Source organism: Triturus cristatus, chromosome 11 (assembly GCF_964204655.1).
Source record: "Triturus cristatus chromosome 11, aTriCri1.1, whole genome shotgun sequence".
Classification (NCBI taxonomy): Eukaryota; Metazoa; Chordata; class Amphibia; order Caudata; family Salamandridae; genus Triturus; species Triturus cristatus.
The window spans coordinates 223,271,077-223,283,979 of NC_140594.1; the positions used below are offsets into that span (position 1 = coordinate 223,271,077).

At 48.9% G+C, this 12,903-nt stretch overlaps 1 long non-coding RNA gene and 1 pseudogene across 1 annotated transcript in view; one reads left to right on the forward strand and one right to left on the reverse strand.

Moving 5' to 3' along the window:
- The window catches only part of LOC146783937 (uncharacterized), a 95,717-nt gene that overhangs the window by 65,034 nt on the left and 17,780 nt on the right, over positions 1-12,903 (reverse strand). The window lies entirely within an intron of this gene.
- LOC146783938 (18S ribosomal RNA) lies at positions 9,259-10,334 on the forward strand (annotated as a pseudogene).

Consider the following 12,903-nt stretch of genomic DNA (forward strand, 5'->3'; position numbering starts at 1 on the left):
ATTTGGTCCCGCGGTGTTGTGTGCCTGTCCTCAAGCAAACTACTTGCTCCTATGTTTGTGTATTTGTCATCATTACACCCCCCCTCTCCTGGACAATTCCATCATTCCAGTGGCCCAGTTTAAAATGATAGGAATATTTAGCATATATAACGATCTGAGCAGTCAGCGTGCGGGTCGAGGAGGCAAAGCCGGACCACTATGGGGACCACGATAAACACCTACCGGGGGCTCCCAGGGATTTAAGTGCCAAGGGGAGCCCCCGGGTCATGTGTGCCTTCACCATTGGGAGTCGTGTCAGGCCGCCGTTGGATTTGCCATCGCCGGACCGTGCAACAGGATCAATCAAGAACTGCAGGTGGATCGGAGCCTGGAGAAGTGCGTTCATCAGCGGGCAATGGCATGGTCTGAGCGTGTTGCCCGCAGTCCCTGATATGTGAAGGGGTCGGGAGAGAGGAGTGCGATTTAAGGCGGCCAGCAGCGGCGTGGGACAAGCTCGTTGCTGGCGTGGAAGAGACGTGAGCTCAGGAGGAGCAGGCAGTGACGTGTGTGGTGCGCACTGCCCAGGAATTGAGGCCAGGTGCCTGTGTTTGTGTAAAAAAGTTCTTGGCAGTCAGCAGCAGCAAGGGGGGGAGCACGCTGCTGGAGTCAAAGAGGCGGGAGCCCGGTCAACATTCTAATTCTAAACTTGGCCCCTAGGCACCGGATGTTGGGTACGCATGGATCATGGGCACAAGCAGACAGGGGTTTTGGGGGGCAGCCGAGCACCACGAGGACTGCCCCCTTGGCAGATTGTGAGGGGGAGGGGCTGGCTGAGTAGCGGCCATTTTGTAGGACTTTGGGCTACATTGGGATTAGCCCAATTGTAGCCCAATATTAAGTTGTAGCCCAAGGGTTATATTATGGGTTTTCGCGCCTCACCAGCCACCATTTCAGCTTTGGTGACCTGGTGGCTTGGAGCGCTGGTGTATTAGCTTTTTTCCCCACCCTCCCTTCCTCGTTATTGGGGTTTGGGGGGGTTGTTTTCCCCTTTTTTGGTTTTTTATCAGGGGCGTTTATTGGAACAGACACATAGGGGGTTTTGGCTAAGTTGTACAGTTGTCGCTTGGAACAGGTGCTGGCGGGGTTGTTGAAAGTTGGCCAAGATTGGCTGAAGTTATTAGTTAAGTGTTGGTAGTTTGTGAGCAGGGGCAGGGAAGGGGTAACCAGGTAGGCTAAGTTTAGACTAGAGGTTTGTTAGTTACAGTTGCACAAAGGCAGGTAGGGGTTTGGGTCATTGGAGGATAGGATTTGTAAATGCAATATTGTGTAAGATTGTGTAATATGGTTGTTATGTAATGTTATTTTGTATTTGGCAGGGTGGGGGATTTATGTGGGGATCGTAGGGGTGGGGTGGAACAAGGGGACAGGTAATCTATGTATAGTGAGATTTTAGTTTTGTAAGGCAGTTTCCAGTGTTAATAAAGTGTGATATGCACCTGTTTCAATAAAGCGGCCTTTTACACACACAAAAATTGGTCTCGGATTCGCTTTCCCCCCTCCCTCCCAAAGTGGGAAAGACGCAGAGTGAACGACTCGCACGCACCTTCCTCTCCATTCTACATGTTGGCGGTGTGAGGGGCCCGGCGGCTCACAGGTGGTGACAATTTTTATTGCAGCAAAAATCCAACTGCTCACTGCTTAGTATGCAGTCACCACTGCCAGACGGATAAACAAGAAGATAAAGGCACGCATGCAGCATGCGCTTCCCTGCTCGCTCCCACGGCAATACTCTGTAGGAGTATACTTACGAGAAAAGGTGGGACATGCACCCAACAATAGCCATTTGTAGGCTACGATTTCTAAAGTACACACCCACAAGCAAATCAAAAGTGTAGGAGGAGTCAGACCCCACAAAGTACAGACAACAGATCGCCTTCAGCGCAAGTGCTGTTTAGGCTCAACCTAAAAATGCGTCTAAGGGTTGTTTTTGTGCAGGAAGGTGTAATTTCCTGCACAAAAACAATCTGACCCATAAAGCAGACACCATTGCACCCTGGTGCAAGGGTACCTGCATTGGCACTTGGCTACAAATAGTGTGCAAGTGCAAGGGAAGAGCAGAAATGCTCAATTTCTTTGTAAATAGGGAGCATTTCTTCTGTCTCCCTTTCATATATCGTACGCAGCAAGTTGCCTTGCTGTACCGCGTTGCATGAAATAATAGTAACTCTGCCCCTCAGTATAGGGGAGGACGCAGAAATTGAGGTGTGGCATTGTTTCAAAACAGTTGTATGCTCAAGTTAGCTACAACTATGCAGGCTCCTGTTTCAGGGCTTTGGAATGCTACCAAATGACATTTGTCCATACCTGCTATCGTTCTACATAAATCTAAATCTATTTCAGTTGAAACACAACCACGCCCATTAATCCATTTTGAAGTACATTGTTTGATAAATGTTTACCTGTCAAGCCTTTCGAAATATTCACTTAAAAACACAGTTAAAGTGTAGTACTAGATACAAAATATCACCGAAATGCAGAAAAAACACTTGAATCTTAAGTTACAGGTAGGATCGCAATCCATAACTCGCACAGCAGCCATGCAAACTATAACTTACATACCAAATGCAACACTCCTTACCTCACCCTTAATGTGACGGATGAAATTACAAATGTAATAAATAATCTTACAGATGAGAATACACATCATGTTAACCTTAAAACAAAAAAATGGCATGACTATGATTGAAGTATTATCTATTGGTTTCGGTATTAATTGTTATGTTATTATGTTGTGCTTTTACATGTGGCTGAGGCTTTTAAGCATTTAAAAAAAGGGTTTTATACCAAAACTAACCACTACATCGCCTAACCTTTTTCCCAATGAATGTCTTGTCATTTTAAATCATATGGTGATGCAAAATGTGCCATGGAAATGTCACTGATTACCTTTTCTACTTAAATAAACAAAACACACATCAGTTTCTTCATGTGACTCCATGTTTACAATCCCATGATACTCTGGAAGACCCAGTGAGGGCTCATTGAAGCTTCAAGCCTAGTCAGGGCGCCAGGAGGCCAGATACATTCCCTCGAAGGTTTCCATCTGTCCTTCAGTGTGCATGCATTACAAGAATGAATAGTACTCTCTGAAGGGAGGTATGCGATTGTGTCTGGTACCCTAGACACTAGAAACATATGCTTGGTGAACGTTTCTGCTCCTAACATGGATGATGCTGGTTATTTTGGGAGGGTGTTGGGTGCGGATGTTGAGCACATTTGTCTGAAGGGGATGCTAACTAGTGATTTGAATTTTGTGTTGGATGGTAACGCGGACCGTTTTCCCCTAAAGATAGATATGAAGCCCGCCATGACAAGTGCCCTACGGGAAGTTATGGGGGTCTTGGGTTTCAGGATGTGTGGAGGGTGCACAATCCCTGCCAGGGCAGCGTCTATTCCTGCTTTGTACCTGCAACGGAGAACCACAGCCACTTGGACTATTGCCTTATGTCTGGTATCATGGTACAGAATGAGATCAATGTTCCTATTAGGCGTGATATTTATTCATTACCCTTTGCTGCTCCCATTTCAGGTGGGCAGGGGTGCTCCCAGAATTCTGCTGTGGAAGCTGGCAGTGGCGGTATTGGCAGACCCGTTTTTTACGCAAGCTGTGGCTGAGGTGCTGGATCACTATTTTATGGAGAATTGGGACAGTACAAATGTGAGGACCATGGAGTGGGATGCTATGAAGGTGGTCCTGTGGGAGAATATATGAAGGTGACATATGGAGTGAAGCAGCAGCTGTCATGGATGCTCGATGTTGTAGAGAAAAAACGTAGTGCTCTTGAGGAGAGTATGGTTGCACAGCTGCAGCAACTGGTTGTATGGAAGGTGTATAGATGGGATTTGTTGGCAACATGAAATCGCTTGAATAGGTTTGTCCGCACCAGCAAAAGACAGTGCTTCCATGTAGAGGGGAATAAGGCTTGTGGGATGCTTGCCGCGCTTCTTTGCGGTGAGGCCCTTAGTCTCCCTGTGGTGGGGTCCAAAATGCACAAGGGAAGGAGGTGCCCACCCAACAGGGTATCACTGAGATCTTTGCAGCACATCTGCAGAGGTATAAGCAGCATCTGCTGTGTCCCCGCCAACGGTAGGAGATACATTTCTCACTAGCTTACAGGTGGTCGCCCATTAGAAAGAAGGCAGAGATAGTTTGGATGCACCCATATCCAGGGCAGAGATAATGGTTGCAATTCGGGCTTTAAAGATGGCCAAGGCCCCAAGAGGTGATGGCCATCCGGCCTAGTTGTACCAACACATTGTAGACCACCTGTTGGAGGTCTACAAGTCTATGAGAGGGGCCTGTTGCCAGAGTCCATGAGGTAAGCACTCATTGTTATATTGCCTTAACTGGACGAGGGTGCTGCAGAGGTGTCCTCATACCACTCTCTCTGGATGCTTAATATGGATATAAAAATCCTCAGCAGAATCTTAGCGCCCAGATTGCTGGAGCACCCACCACAGCTGGTGCATGAGGATCAGTGTGTCTTTTCCCCACATATGAATACTATGTGTAACTTGCGGAGGCTATCGCTGGAAATGCATGCTCCCATATTTGCGGACAATCACTACGACTTGGTGCTGCTTGGCATAGAACAGGCGTTTGATTCCCTGTCTTGGGAATTTCTTTGGCAGGTCCTGTGGAAGGTGGGCATTGGGAAATGGTACATAAAATGGGTGCAGCTGTTATATGGTGCCTGGGTGGTGTGGGTACATGTGGGCGGGACGGTGTCGCTGTACTTCTCATTGTATCGGGGGACCAGACAGAGATGCCCGTTGTCACCCCTCCTGTTCACACTAGCGATGGATCACTTAGCATTTAGTCTGTGCTATGTGATGAGAGGGTGGGACATTAGGACTGGTGAGACCACACATGTGGTCTCCTTATACGTTAATGATGCTTGGTATATCTGCGCCAGCCGACACACTCGGTTCCCATCTTGCTGACTGTCCTGTCAGAATTTGTGAAGTCTCAGGATTGCATGTGAACTGCAACAAATTGAAATTGTTCCTGTTGGGAGAACTGGGAGGGAGACAGGTGCAAGACCTTCCTCATTTGAGCCTTCCCTAGGAGGTGCCCAGTGTTCAATATCTTGAGATCAGGATTGCGTGGGAGGCAGAGACATTTGAAGCTTTGAATATAGGAAGGGTGCTGGAGGGGTTCAAACCCAAGGTGAAGTTATGGAACACTCTTCGATTATCCCTCATGTTTAAGCTGGCGCTGGTGAATATGATTATCCTGCCATGCTACTTGTATGTGCTTCAGGGGGCCATGTTCGAGATCCCTAGACGGTATTTCGTAGAGTTGGACAAATTAGTTGTTGAACTGTTGTGGACCTCGGGGAGCAAAGAGTTAGCTTGGCTGGAGAAAGAGGGTCTGGAACTGCCGTGCCGGACCTATACTACATAGCTGCTCAATTTTAGCACATGTGCATTGATTTGATGAAGGGGAGAATTTGGAGCGGAGGTTGCTGAGAGATACGTGTGGTGGAGTACCCTTGCCAGAGCTCTTGATGTTGGGGCTGGGGCCCCAGAATCGGTGCCAGTAGTGGTCAGGCAGGTGTACAGGTCCTGGGAGAGGGCAGTTAGACAGGTATTGCGAAGGACACCTTATGCACCTGACGTGTATTTGGACACTGCGCCCATTCCCCCAAGTAGCGTGGACAATGTTGATAGATAGATGGCATGCCGGGTGGTGTGCTTCATTGTGGGCCTGATATCCTAATGATCAGTTTATTACTCTGGCTGACACTGTGCAATCATTTGGCTTGGGGAACCGGACAATTTTTACAATTTGCCAACATTTACGTGGCCTTCTTTCCCTGAGGTCCCACATGCCTCACAGACATTAGGGTCACAGCTGAATATGGCTGGGGGAGTGACGATTGATCTCGCATGTGTACAGGGCGCTGGGGGAAGAACTCCCACTTCACATCTTGCCAGTGCAAATTAGGTAACATGAGAATCCGGGTGTTCCTCTTTCCAATGAGGAATGGGAGTGCATGCATGAAGGGGTGAAGGGGACCTCCACAAATGTGAGATTCAAACCACTTCAATGTAATGTTGTCCACCAGGTATACCTCACCCGATGCTGCATGCAATTTATCTGAGGCGGTCATCTTCCTATTTACTCTGTCCAAGGGATGGGGCCAATTTTACACATATGTTCTGGGGCTGTCCTGAGCTTGATACATATTGGTAGACAATATTGGAGGCCTTGAATGTGGTAATGGGATGGTCCCTTCCCAGAGAGGTTGGACAGTGCCAATTGGGGATGATCCCAGCTGAAAGAAAAAAAAGTTTAGTAGAAAGATTCTCCTTTTGGGTTGGGTGCTCGCTGAACAGAGGGTGGCCATGAATGTGGTAATGGGATGGTCCCTTCCCAGGGAGGTTGGAGAGTGCCTGTTGGGGATGATCCCGGCTCGAAAGAAAAAAAAGCTTAGTAGGAAGCTTCTCCTTTTGGGTTTGGTGCTCGCTAAACAGAGGGTGGCTATTCTGTGGTTGTCCCGTGTCACTCCGATACTGACTGACTGACTGGCTGCGAGGTATGGCTGAATGAGCTGTGACTGAGCAGAGTCATGTGCGAAAAAACATGCAAGAATAGTAAGGTGGCAGATGACCTGCAGGCCTGGGTGGCAATGTTTGCTGAGCTTCATGAGCCCCCAGATGCCCTGCCCGCTTGAGCTGTGGGGAGATGTTAGGGTGGGTGGACAAGATGCTAAATTAAGGGTCTGCGCTTGGTGAGCGCTGTTTTTGTGAGTGATCGGAGGGGGGCATCAGGACGACACAGCTCTTGCATGTGGCCATTTAATTTATTCAAGCATATTGTACTGCTGTGTGCTTTGGTAGAGCATGTTGTAGTGGGTGGGGTGGGTCTGTTCTCTTCCCAAAAAATATATTACTGCAATAACCTTATCTTCTTTAAATGGCAATGAAAATGTATACAAAAAAAATGAATAGTACTCTGGGCGGTGAAGATCTCAGGACCAGGCCCGCTGTGTCACAAATTACCCAGGACGGTGTCATGCAGGCCTGGAGAAGGTTCCTCTGCATGGCCAATTGAAGACACTCTTACCGGGCCCTGGGTCAGAGTTCTGGCATGCCTGGGTTTGGAGGTCCCTGGCCCTGGGCTCCGTTCTCTAGCCCACCATGTCCCAAAGTGCCTTGGACAGGGTCCAGCAGGCTTGGGAAGGTCTCCATTCTCTGCCCAGGTGAAGAAGCTCTGACCAGGCCCCAGGTTAGAGCCCCGGCCGGCCCACGGCTGGAAGCCTCCTTCCCTGGGCTTCCTTCCCTAGCATATCGTGTCGCAAAATGCCAGGAAAGAGGTCCTGCATGCACCGGGAAGAGCTCCCCAGCCTGCCTGGGAAGCAGAAGCTCTGACTGGCCCCCAGGTCACAGCTCTGTCAAGGTTGGAACCCCCTGCACAAGAGCTCCGTTCCCTGGCTCTCCATTTTGCAAAGTGCTGGGATGGGGTACTGCACACCCAGGAAGACCGCCCCAACCTGCCTGCTGTTACCGGGCCTGAGTCAGAACTCTGTCAGGCCCTGGGTGTAAGTCGCGTGCCCTGGACTCTATTCTCCAGCATGCCAAGTCCCAATGTGTCCAGGCAAGTTTCCCCAGGTCCAGGAAAGCCTTCCCTGCCTGCCCAGATGAAGAAGCTGTTACTGGCCACAAAGTTAGAGCTCCAGTGGACCCTGTGGTGTGAACCCAGGCCCAAGGCTCCTTTCCCAAGGCTCATGGATTCATTTAGAGCCTGAGACTGGCTTCCCTGGTTGGCTGTGAGAATAAGCTCTTACCAGGTCCCAGGTCAGACCCAGTTGCGGATCGCATGACTCACGGATAGCTGACCGGGTGGGGGGGTTACGAAGGGTTTTGAGCGGGGGTAAAAAAAAAATACAACGCTCACAACGCTGCAATGGCAGCATTTTTATTGGCGCGGGCAGCGCCTAGCTGGGCACCTGTAGGGAGGCCATTTTCTCAACGGAAAATGTAGAGTGCACATGACTGGTTTGGTTGGCCCTAAAGGCCGACCAATCAGTCATGGCCTACAACAGTGGGAAAGCCACCCACCCGCCCGACCCCAACCAGGCATACTCTCGCGCCCGCCCCCAACCAGGCATACCCTGCCTTCTGCTTTCTCACAGCGTGAGAAGCAGAAACATAACATGGTATTTAAAAAAACATTTTATGCTTCTGCTTCTCGCACTGCGAGAAAGCAGTAGGGCAACGCTCCTCCGCCTTAATGGAGGAGCCGCCCCGGTTAGACCTCCTTGAGGCCTCCTCTCAGCCTCCTGCCTGAGTCCCAGCATGGCATGGGGCCTGAGAACCCAAACTGTGGAGCTCCTGGACCATCCAAGGGCTAGCCAAAATTAATTCATAGTGACCCTTCAAGTCAAGTCATATAGTCGCTCTTAGCCTGGCCATCTGGTTGTGCATACCGTAGGAATGAATGCTGCACCCAGATGGCCTGGCTGCCTTGAAAGTCCCAGTAAGGGCTCATTTGACTCTTCAAGCCTAGACAGGGCACCAGGAGGTCGGACATGCCTTCTAGCCCTGACTGATGGGCCTTTCCTCTGATCCTGCCTCCGAAGAGCAGGCAGGGATGCAAAGCAGATATCTCCCTGCAGGGAGGCCTGCTTGGGGACAGTTTTCACCAGCACTGTACTCTGATTGATTGGGCAAAATGTTCCCATTTAGAGATGGATTTAGAGGTGGACTGCTTGGCCAGCCTCATCTATTGTGTTGACAAAAGAGCTTCTACCTGCCTGAAATGTCCAACTCAAGGGTCTGTCTTTTGTGGAGACTCAGCAGAGCGAAGGTCAAGCAGCCTGGCAGCTCATGAGCACCCCTCCCCTCCCCCCCCAGTGATCTGCCCAGAGTAGATGTGGTCAGGTGGCATTAGTCCTGTATCCCTCGATGCGATTCAGATCCCACGTGTATCTGTTGCCCTTTCCCACCTCACACATTTCCGCAGAACATTGGAATATATGCTCTGTGGGGTGTCCTCGCTGCTTAGGCCAGCACTTATGTGCACTGCTCAGGCTGTACCTTGGCCCTCCTCTGCTTTCTTTTGTCACAGAGCAGTCAGGCCCACCTAGTGACTTCTTGTCCTAGCAGACCCCTGCAGGCAAGCAGGGGCTCCAACAGCAGGTACGCAAAGGGTGTGAAGGTCTGTCCAGGATGGACATGCGAATCCATCTTCCGTCCAGCAGGCACGGTTACCTGATTGATCCTGCCAGTAGCATATGCTTGTCTCAAAGACTAAGCTATGCATGTGTAAGTACACACTGCTGGTGAAATTGTGAACAGCTATTTAAATCATTGATGGTTCATTTGATCGCTCAGTCTGTTACCAAGATAACTGTGGTAATTTCAGTGCTAATAAATGCCGACGAGTGTTGACCTCCTGGGATGTGTGCATTTATCAGACCACTCTGGGCTCACCCGCCTGACTCCAGATGACCTTGGGCCAATCCCATGTCCCTGTGACAGCGGCGATACATCTGTATGTCTTCCACATCAACTTTTGATGGTACTTTCTGTGCTTACCATGGTAAACTGGGGTAATGGGTAATCAGGCTTTGACTACAGAGAGAAAGCCTGAGAAACGGCTACCACATCCAAGGCAGGCAGCAGGAGCAAATGACCCATTCCCGATTCTGGGAGGTTGTGACGTAAAATAACAATACAGGACTCTTTTGAGGCCCTGTAGTGGGAATAAGTACAGTTTAAATTCTTTAACGAGACCAACTCTGATGCCAGCATCCACGGCACTTCCAGCTCCAATAGCTTATTAAAGTTGCTGCAGTTAAAAAGTTTGAACTTGGATCTTGGGATTGAACTGCTGGTCTGCTGCTAGGTGAGATACCACCTGTCCCAGACCCTGCCTCTTGCACCTCTCGATAGTCTTGATTGAGTGTCTTGAGGGTCTGAAGCATTTACTATGAAAATATTAGTTTTCAAAGCAGGCTAGTCGCCTGGATACTGCAGCTAGGAATAATGGAATAGGCATCCAGTTCTATTTTGTTGGTTTTTGGAACTGGGGCCATGATTAATAGGGACAGCTGGGGGATTCATATTGTGCCATCAGAGGTGAAATCCTTGGTCGTGGAGCAAGAGGAGCCAAAGTGAAAGAATTTGCCAAGAATGTTTTCATTTTTCAAGAACGAAAGTCAGAGCATTGAAGACGATCAGATAGATCATAGGCCTGACCCTAAACAATGCCAACTAGAGCTCTGGTGGTGTTATTTCCATCATCCGTCAAGCAGCAGCCAGGAAACCAAATTAATTTGATTCCGGGGGGAGTACGGTTAAAAAGTTCAAACTTAATGGAATTGACAGAAAGCCACCACCAGGAATGGGGTCTGTCGCTGAATTTGACTCAACACAGGAAACCTCACCCGACCCAAACACAGAACTGATTGACAGACTTATAGCTCTTTCTCAGTTCTGTGGGTGGGGGTGCATGACCATTCTTAGTTGGTGGAGTGATTTGTCTAGTTAATTCCAATAACAAGCCATACTCCTCCATGCTAACTAGGTATGCATCCCCCAGTGGTCGGTGTTCAACTTCTTAGAAGGACAAGTGGCGTTCAGCCACATGAGGTTGAACAATAACGGGTCTTTGATGCCCTTAAATGTCCGGAGATGCACATGACCTACACTGAACAGATCAGTATGTGTGTGCCCTTCGTCGACAGATACGAGTAATCCAGTAAATCAGTTTCACAATAGGAGTAAATATTGCAATTATTTCCCATAAATGAGGAATTCCCAGTAGGTTCAGGCCATAAGCTCATGTCAAGTGGAGAAGTGTGGCTCACTGGTTAGAGGAGGCAGACCTGGAAGCAGAGGTCAGCCCGGGACCAGGGTTCAATTCCCGGCTCGGCTGGGTCTTGAGTCCATAAATGTCCATGGACTCGATAATTCTCGCTCCAGTGCATACTCGATTCATGGGTTCACACTCTGCGACTCTGGGCAATAGCTTGCTTAATCTCCACATGGGCCCCTCGCGGCGGGATGCCTGGCTTTCACCTTGCGGATGCCCTGCCGGGTTATCTCACAGGGGAATACCAGGACGGGTTCCCTAAGCAAGCGCTTGGTGATTTGCGCTATATAAATTCCTGTACATTTACATTTACATTTACAAGTACGTCCCGGCTATTTGTACAGACTGCCCATCGCAACTACTGCTTGGATGGTTTAGAGAAGCTTATAGACCTATATAAGTGGGGCTGTGTTAGACCTGACAGTCTTTGATGTGGTCTTCCCCAAAACGTTTGGCCTTCTCCCCTCCTGTTTGCTGAAATTTGTTTTTGTTGGCCATAGGACTCATTGCACTTCACCACCACTAACTAGTGCGTGCTAAACATGGTAAAATTGGTCTGCACCTTAGTGGCACATTAATGTACTTATAAGTCCCTAGTAAAGTGGTACTACATGCACCCAAAGACGGTAAATGAAATGCAACTAGAGGGCCTGCAGCATTTATTCTGCCACACACTCAAGTAGCCCTTTAAACATGTCCCAGGCCTACCATTGCAGCCTGTGTGAAGTTTTAAACTGCCACTTTGAACTGGCAAAATAAACCTTTAGCTAGGCCTAAACCTCCCAAAAAAAAAATGTAAACAATTTTTATTAGAAAAAGAAAGAAAAAGTACAAGGCAATGATAAAACAATAGTCAGGTCCACAATACAATGACACATATTACAGTACGATGAGCACCATATTCTTCCCAAAGATGGACCAGGATGACAGTGTCTTGCCTGTTCAATAGGAGTCAATTAGTAAGGGACAGAGGCGCACAAACAGCACATATATCAGGTGGCTTCTTGCAAGTAGGTCAGCCACTACATGTGTCAAGGCATGGTCGCAGCATCACTCACAGGCTCACCCAGCAATAAGAGTCTTTCACGTTGCAGTTCAATTGAAGGGGATAAACATATCTCACCCCTATACTTGTTCCACTTTCCCGATTTATGGTTCCATTTCTTGGGGCACCCTCTATGTTTAAACACATCCTTTTTGGCAATCATCCCTTACCATATCAATAGCCCAATCTCGCAAACCTGGGGCCATCCCCACCCCCCCATTTCTGCGCAATGTTGCGTTTTGCGATGGCCCACCCCATTGAGGCCCATGTATGCCTGAACTGTGAGAGGTCAGTGGCCTCTCACACATTGAGGAGCCACAGCTGGGGGAGAGGCCTTCAGGGTCTTGCCAGAAGCCCCCTCCATCTGTTTTGTAACCTTATCCCAGTATTGCCCCACCACTGGACAGTCCCATAGGATATGGAAGAAGGTGCCTGTCTGGTTGCACTTTCGTAAGCATAAGGAATCAGGCCTCCTACCCAGCTTGAACAAAGTACACACGGTGGAGGATTTTCAGTTGAACTAAGCACAGTCTTATAGAAATAGACAATTCTCTCGGAGAAGCCAATACGTAGCGCCAGTCCTCATCATCCATGCTCCCCAGGTCCGACTCCCAACACTGCCACAGGCGTTGCATAGGATCGGGCCGATTGTTTAACAGTTTTTTTTATATGTAAGGGATATAGCTTTTGTGGGCATAGGGTCAAGTATCAATCTGTCCTCAAGTGGAGAGGACTCAGGCAGGGGGAGCTCCTTGGGCATGGCAGCTGAGACAGCATGGCTGATATGAAGGTACCTGAAGGTCTTGGTGGGTGCCAACTGATACCTGGCCTGTAGGTCGGCAAAAGTGACCAATTTCCCCTTTACCCACATGTCCCCCACCGTTGAGATGCATATCATATCCCACCTGTCAAAGCCAGGACATTTACTAAGCTGACCCAACATATCTGGTTCCCAGAGTGGCGTAGCTTTTGTAAGTCAATTGTGCCAGCCCCA